Source organism: Galeopterus variegatus, unplaced genomic scaffold, assembly GCF_000696425.1.
Source record: "Galeopterus variegatus unplaced genomic scaffold, G_variegatus-3.0.2 Scaffold1403, whole genome shotgun sequence".
Taxonomy (NCBI): Eukaryota; Metazoa; Chordata; class Mammalia; order Dermoptera; family Cynocephalidae; genus Galeopterus; species Galeopterus variegatus.
The window spans coordinates 392523-401049 of NW_007727514.1; positions in this window are offsets into that span (position 1 = coordinate 392523).

Sequence of the window (8527 nt, forward strand, 5' to 3'; positions counted from 1 at the left end):
TCTTGATTTCTTTTCTCTGTTTCCTGTGCTTCTCATATTTCACTGTGAACCTCAAACTTATCCTGATTTTCTCCTCTGAGAAATCAGATTGTCCGGGAAACTCCTAGCTCTATTGAAATGACAGAAGATAAATGAATAGGGCATATCTGAGGCTCTGGGATAAGGAAAAAAAGAGACACATCCTTTTCTTGGTCTCCATTCTTGCTCCTCATTCCCATGCCTTTACTTCCCATGCCATTACTTTCACCCAGGACTTGAGGTTAATTGCCCTGCACTGTGAGAATAAATATTCTTCCATTATCTTACAGCAAGCAATAATGGTGACCAATGAGAGCCAAAAAGAAAATTTTTCTCTTCCGTTTCACCCAGGACTTGAGGTTAATTGCCCTGCACTGTGAGAATAAATATTCTTCCATTATCTTCCAGCAAGCAATAATGGTGACCAATGAGAGCCAAAAAGAAAATTTTTCTCTTCCGCCTTCTTTAGCTCCAATAATCTAGCTCTCTACATCTGTCCTTGTTATTTAGTCCTAATTAAAGAGGCAGGGAAAAGGCTATATTTGCTGTTTGGTCTCTCAAATTTTGTTTCTTCTTTTTTTTTTTTTCCTTTTTGTCTTTTTTCGTGACCGGTAACGGGATCGCAACCCTCGGTGTCGCGCCCGTACCGCGACCAGCAACAGGATCGCAACCCTCGGTGTCGCGCCTGCACCGCGCTCAACCAGTGAGTGGACCAATCTCTATATGGGATCCAAACCCTCGGCGGGAGCGCCGCGGCACTCCCAAACACCGCACTCTACTGAGTGTGCCACCGGGTGCGCCACTGGGCCGGCCCTCAAATTTTGTTTCTTTTCTTTTCTTTTTTTTTCCTTTTTCCTTTTTGTCTTTTTTCGTGTCCGGCAACAGATCGCAACCCTCAGTGTCGCGCCCGTACTGGACTGGGACCGGCAACGGGCTCGCAACCCTCAGTGTTGCACCCGCACCTCGCTCAGCCAGTGAGCGGGAACTGGTCTGTCTGTGGGATCCGAACCCTCGGCGGGAGCGCCGCCACACTCCCAAGCGGCGCACTGTAGCAGTGCGCCACCGGGCCAGCCCCTCAAATTTTGTTTCTTTCATGGACCTTCCTTCCCTAATTCTGAATCAAGGACTAGATGGTAAACACCCCACATAAAAGCAAAGCCTCCTCTTTGAATTCATTGGTGGCTATAGCTTTGGAAACTATTATATTATCTGTTCTGTCTTGCTGCTTTATAACTTTTTCTTAAATGATAATTTGTCTTTTTTTGGATTTGTTCTTTAACACAATGCTGAAAATTTCAACTGTCTGGTGATGCTTTCACCTATGACCTACCTACTTGACATCTGTGCAGCATTCGATACAATTTCCTCATTTTAGTGAAATACACCTTTCTTAATTCCATTCTGTTACCACTAATAGGCTGCAAGCTTCTCGAGGATGGAATTTGTAAATTATGTGTATGTGTGTTCTCAAATCAGGTTGCAGGCAAACTGCACAAGCTAATTACTTTGCATATTCCTAGTGTCATTAAAATTTCAGACTAGCTCAAACTTTGATTTTCCTGATGCTTTATAACATCTTTTCTCTTCAATGAATCATTACAATCTCACTACCTCAAATGTTTTCTAGTCAGTTTCAATGGCAGACACAGAAAAGAATTAACTCATCTTAACTTCCAAGTTCCACTTCACAAGCTATTGTCTTATTCCATTTTGCATCCCCATCACTTGACATCATACCTGGAAAATAAGGGGCCCTGAACGACTCTTTGTTGAATAAATGAATGAATGAATTCAGAAGCTCATTCATGGAGCAATGCTCATTCAAGTCACATTTAGGGCGACCCTAACCAGCTGCAGTGACAGTGGTAATTAGCAAACTGCCTGTGCTGTAGTCCACTGTTCTTCGATAGGTTTGGGTGTCACATTTTTCATGATAAGTTCCTTTACTACTTGGAGGAAATTGGGCTTGTTCATTTAAGTGAGGGACAATTTCAGGAATAGAATGCACCAAAGTAGAGAATTGGTTCTCAGACTTTTTGGTCACAGGACTCCTTCATGCTATAAAACGTAATGAGGAGAACCCCAAAATGGTTACGTCAGTTATATCTATAAGTATTTACCATGTTAGAAATTAAAATCAAGAAATTTTAAAAATATACATTAATTACAACATAATAAACTCACTACATGTCAACATATATTATAAAAATAACTGTATTTTCAGAAATAAAAAATTAGTAAGAACAATGACATTGTTTTACATTTTTGCAAATCTCTTTAATGTCTGACTTAAAACAGAAGACAGCTGGATTCTCACATTTGCTTCTGCATTCAATGTATTGTGATATGTTGTTCTGATTAAAATTTATAAATCAAATATGGTCTCACAAAGATATATAATTGGTACTAGAATAAAACATAGGAGAAATGCTTCAAGACATTGGTCTGGGCAAAAATTTTATGAAGAAAACTTCAAAAGCACAGGCAACAGAAGCAAAAATAGACAAATGGGACTATGTCAAACTAAAAACCTTCTGCACAGCAAAGGAAACAATCAATAGAGTGAAGAGGCAACAAGCAGAATGCGAGAAAAGGTTTATAAACTATTAAACAAAGGATTAATATCCGGAATATATAAAGAACTTAAACACCTCAACAGCAAAACCCCCCAAAGAATCCCGTTAAAAATGGGGAAATGGGCCAGCCCGGTGGCGCACTGGAGAGTGCGGTGCTTGGGAGTGCGGTGGCGCTCCCGCCGAGGGTTCGGATCCCATGTGGAGACCGGTTCCCGCTCACTGGCTGAGCGAGGTGTGGGCGCGACACCGAGGGTTGCGATCCCGTTGCCAGTCCCCGGTACGGGCGTGACACCGAGGGTTGCGATCCCGTTACCGGTCAGTAAAAAAGACAAAAAGGAAAAAAAAAATGGGCAAATGACCTGTGTAGACATTTCTCAAAAGAAGACATACAGGGCCGGCCCCGTGGTGCACTCGGGAGAGTGCGGTGCTTGGGAGCGCCGCTGTGCTCCCGCCGCGGGTTCTGATCCTATATAGGGATGGCCAGTGCACTCACTGGCTGAGCGCGGTGCGGGCCACACCAAGCCAAGGGTTGTGATCCCCTTACCGGTCACAAAAAAGACAAAAAAAAAAAAAAGAAGACATATGAATGTCCAACAGATGTATGAAAAAATGCTCAACATCACTAATCATCAGGGAAATGCTAATCAAAACCACAACGAAATATCATCTCACCCCAGTTAGAATGGCTTTGACAAAAAATAACATGCTGGCAAGGATGCAGACAAAAGAAAACTCTTACACACTGTTGGAGGCAATGTAAATCAGTACAGCTATTATGGAAAACTGTATGGAGGTTCCTCAAAAAACTAAAAATAGAACTACCATATAATCCAGCAATCCCACGGCTGCATATTTATCCAAAGGAAATGAAATCAGTATTCTGAAGAGATATCTGCACTCCCATGTTTATTGCAGTGCTCTTCATGATAGCCAAGATAGAGAATCAACCTAAGTGTCCATCGACAGAAGAATGGATAAAGAAAACGTAAATATACACAATGAAACTCTACTCAACCATAAAGAAGAATGAAATCCTGTCACTCATGGCAATGTGGATGAGTCTGAAAGACATCTCTGAAGGATCCCCATCGAAGACCAGTTATTGCAAACACGGCATGTTCCTTTTCACCCTTAGCCTTCAACACATCAGGACAAACTGTCTCTTCTTTCCCAATAGCAGGGGTAGCATCTGTACTATATTGGACTTTGTTTCTACTTTTGGCAAAGAGAGTATGACTCAAACTACTGGTCAGTGCCAGTGAGATAAGTCCAATCTTACTGAAGGTAGCCTTCTCTGTGCTTTAAAGGACTCCCCTAACACCCTCCTGGGGTGTCCCATCTTCCCCGGCAAGAATCGTCACATCTGTGCTCTCCAACAACTCCAGGAGTTTCTTGGCTTGTCTCTCATAATTTGTCCTAACGATAGTCACATCCCACCAGATAAATGTAAAATTGGGGCAGCATTTCTTTTTTCAAATAGAGTCCTGGTTTGCACGGCTGGTCCACTCACGGCCTTGCCTTTCCTGCATGTTCAATGGAAATACTGATGCTGCCCTCAGATTCTGTCAGGGGCTTATAATTAACAATTTATTATATGTTTTCAAAGGGTTGAAAGAGAGGAGTTCTCAACACAAATATGATAAATGTTTGCAGTAATAAATATGCTAATTGACCTGATTTGAACATAACACATTGTATTTATGTATGGAAATATGACTCTGTACTACATAAACATGTACAATTATTATGTGTCAATTAAAAAATGATATGTAGTTGGAAAAATGAGGAGTAATAGCCTTTTCATATCATTGTAGATATTCGTTTTTGAGACTAAACCAAACCTTGGTTAGTTACAATATGGAATCTGGAAACTATTTCTTTTTTTTTTTACCGATAAGGGGATTGCAACTCTCAGCACGGTGTGGTCCACACCACGCTCAGCCAGTGAGTGCACTGGCCATCCCTATATAGGATCCGAACTTGCAGCCTCAGTGCTACCAGCGCCGCACTCTCCCGAGTGAGCCACGGTGCCGGCCCCCTGGAAACTATTTCAATAAACTTTTCACACTCCATTATATTAAAACCCATTAGTCTATCTTGCACTTTAAATGAATCTTTTACCCAGGAATGATTTTGTAACATCATGAATTGGTAATATGAAAAATATTGGATCACTGAGTTATGCACATCTTCCTAATGTTGACACATTCCATTAAAAAGTATAAAAAATCCCATTCATTACTATCACCACTGCTATCATCAGAAAGATTTTCAAGTATTGGGAAGCTGTTAAGCTCATGGTGGTAGATACAAGTTTTCCAGAGTTCTAATTATCACTTGAAAGCTTGATTTTACCAGTGTCAACAAATATCGTTAGTTGTTCTCCTTCAAGTGTCAGATTCACTACATTCATATATGCCACATACCCAAATATCAATAATCAATTGTTTTATTCAAGTAAAAGTGGTATGATATGATAAGGTAGCTAATTCAAGTTTCAACTGAAACAATCATGCACGACTTTCCCTTCAGACAACCACTGTACTTTGGGATACAACATGTAGTCAAGGCTTGATAGTTATTAAAATAATAATTTTACCACTTTAACAAGGACATTAAGTGAAACTGGCTTTTTTTTTTTAATTCCAAGTGTGTGCCAGTGCATAATACAATCCCTTCAGTACACTCTGGTGCCTCGATCTTGAGTCATGCAAGGGTGCCTTACCCACAATTGCTTTTATACCATCAGTAAAAAAGACAGAAAAAATTAGGATTGTAAAATAGTTGACTCTGTGGCTCCTTAAAAAGGTCTAGGCTAAACAGACCATGAAAAAATGCTCAACTTCACTCAGCATCAGGGAAATGCAAATCAAAACCACATCAAAATATCATCTCACCCAGCTAGACTGGCTATTATCTAAAAGATGGAGAACAACAAATGTTGGAGAGGATGCAGAGAAAGGAGAACCCTCCTACACTGTTGGTGGGACTGTAAATTGGTGCAGCCATTATAGAAAATGGTATGGATGTTCCTCAAACTACTGCAGGTAGAACTGCCATGTGATCTAGCAATTTCACTGCTGGGTATATACCAAAAGAATTAAAATCATCATGTCAAAGGGATACATGCATGTTGCTTTGCCTCCCACAGATTTGTCACCCCTTTTCCCCTGGGTGACGGAGCTGCCAAAGATTACTTGAAGCCCATCTCTTCTGAGCAGTGAGAAGCCCCAGAAAGGGGTTAATATCCCAGAACTTCCTCAAGTGCAAGGCATTTCTTCCATTTGGGAAATTAACCACAAATTGGGGTTCTCTTCCTGCATTTATTCTCCAGACCAGCAACTTACAGGAAGAGACATAGGTGGGTTTTGCTAAGTACAGTTTTAAAAGTTTCACAATAGAAGCTGGTAAAATGCAATTAAGTCAATTCACTAACAAAAGCTTGATCTAGCAAACATTCTTTTTCCCTACAGCAGCTTTTTAGTAACTTTACATATCAATTAGTAACTTGTCTGTCTTTGAGCCAGCATCCTTGCTGTGTTACAATTCTTATCTTGCAACAGAGACTATATAGCCTGGGGAAAATTCCCTGTTCTTTGCAAGGTCAGTATTTGAAACTGCAAGGCTTTGGAATACCAGGGCCTGTGAAGTACATTTGCTTTATGAATCCTCTACACCTGCACTCCCATGTTTATCACAGCTCTATCTATAATAGCTAAGAGTTGGAACCTACCTAAATGCCCATCATCAGATGACTGGATAAGAAAAATGCTGTGTATAGACACAATGGAATACTATTCTACCATAAAAAAGAATGAAATATTGCCATTTACAGCAACACAGATGAACTCAGAGAAAATCGTGTTAAGTGAAATAAACCAGGCAAAGAAAGAGAAATACTGTATGTCCTCACTCATAAGTGGGAACTAAAAAATAGGCATAGAAAAAAGGGAAAAAAAGAAAGAAAAGAAAGAAAGATACAACAATTACAATAATACGTTGAACTTTCAAAAGGAGAACTGAGGTTACCAGAAGTGGGAAGTGAGGGGGATGGAGGAATTAGTAAAGGGCCATTAAAGACAATGACAGTATATATTGTTGAATAATTATTCTGATTTGAGCATCACATATTGCACACAGGTATTGATATTCAACTCTGTACCCCACAGATATGTACAGTCAACTATGTTACAATAAAAAAAAACCCAAAAAACTCCAAAACACATACAGTACTTAGGCAAAAAAAGTTTCTTTAACTTACGATTTATAACTGTTGGGAATAAAGCTCTAGAAAATAAATACTGCTATACTACTATTGAGTACCAAAAAAAAAAAAAAAAAAAAGTCCAGGCTACTAGGGTTCCATGGACAACACTTTGAGAACCACTGGGGCATTGAGCAGGTCACTGTTCCTTTCTTTATCCCTATGGCTTTCCTTGAGAAAGTCCTGGGCACTCACAACAGGTAGGGTTCTCTGAATCCTTGGCTAAAATGCCTCATAGGTGCTAGTTATACTTTTAATATGAGAAACAAAGACAAACTAAGGAGTCTTAGAAACTTAAGTATTATCTACTGCTTCTTAATATTGGCACAGCCTATTTAAAATGAATTACAAGACTTGTTAGACACACAGCTGTCAAGATGACAAAGCCTTTTAGTGTTATAACTCAACTCTTGTTGCACTTAGAGTTTTCGGTGTGTGCATATAGGTGCATGTGTATGTACATGTTAATAATGTATAGGTGTATAATACACATGCACACACACACACACACAAAGACTTTATTGTTGTAACATATCACAAAGCTGAAAGCCGATATCCAGCACATCATTAATCCTTAATATTTTTGATACAAAAAGGGGAGAAAGGGAGAAGTTGAATAAAAAACCCCAAAACTAAAGAGAGGGTTTTAGACCTTTTGTTTGCTTAACTGAAAATTTTTTTTGTATCCTTGCACAAACTTCAGCACCTCTGAAAATTAATGCAGTTCAGTGACAGCTATTCATGATTTTGCTTTCATTACTACTGTTTCCAAATGATGTGAGACAATTTCAAGAGGTATTGTTTTAAATTAAGGGAGCTAATTCTGGATAAACTGTTGTGTTTAAATAGTTAGGGGTTAAAGATCAATCACGATAATTTTATTTCTATTTAAACATTTTTCTATTTTAGAAATGTAAATAATTATCTTTATGCCTCCTTCAATTGCAATTTCCAACTTATCACAAAAGTGTTTAGTTTATCTAATTAGTAATGTCTTTGGAAATATGGCATTTCAAATTAAATAAAGAGATTCTTATGTCCTAATTTTTAAAATGTAAACATTTACATTATGTCTCTGCTTTTGAAATCTTTTGCAGAAACCCATATGCATTTCCTTATTTAGAATACTTATTTTAAAAAAACCCCACATTTCCATATTCCATAAACTTTACCTCTCAAAGATACCATATAATCCTTTGGTAAAGGATATTGGTAAAGTTAGGTGCAAACATAGAGTTTCTTATTTCTCTCATACATATGCCTTTTCCTAAAATAATATGTCCCTACCCCTCCACAGGATCATTGTAGTACTCTCTTGTTTACAATTAATTACACAGAATGTATCGTGCTCTATTTATCAACCCATGACTTAAAGAACACCAAACTCATTCTACTTTGGTTCCAACCTGATTGCTAACATTGTTCTCCTATGGCTATCAGGTAGGTATAGCTAAAATTTGTTTTGTTCCACATTTTTCTGGCAGTAGGTAAATAGCATCACCTTTAGACAGCACAATCATATATTATTCAAGGAAGCAAGGGACAATTCCAAATGATGACAGTAATCATATCAGTAACCAGTGAGTGTCCCTTTACCAAAATGAATTTAAAATAATAATAATTCCTGAGCACATGAAATATGAATTCAAAGAAAAGAAACCCACATGTG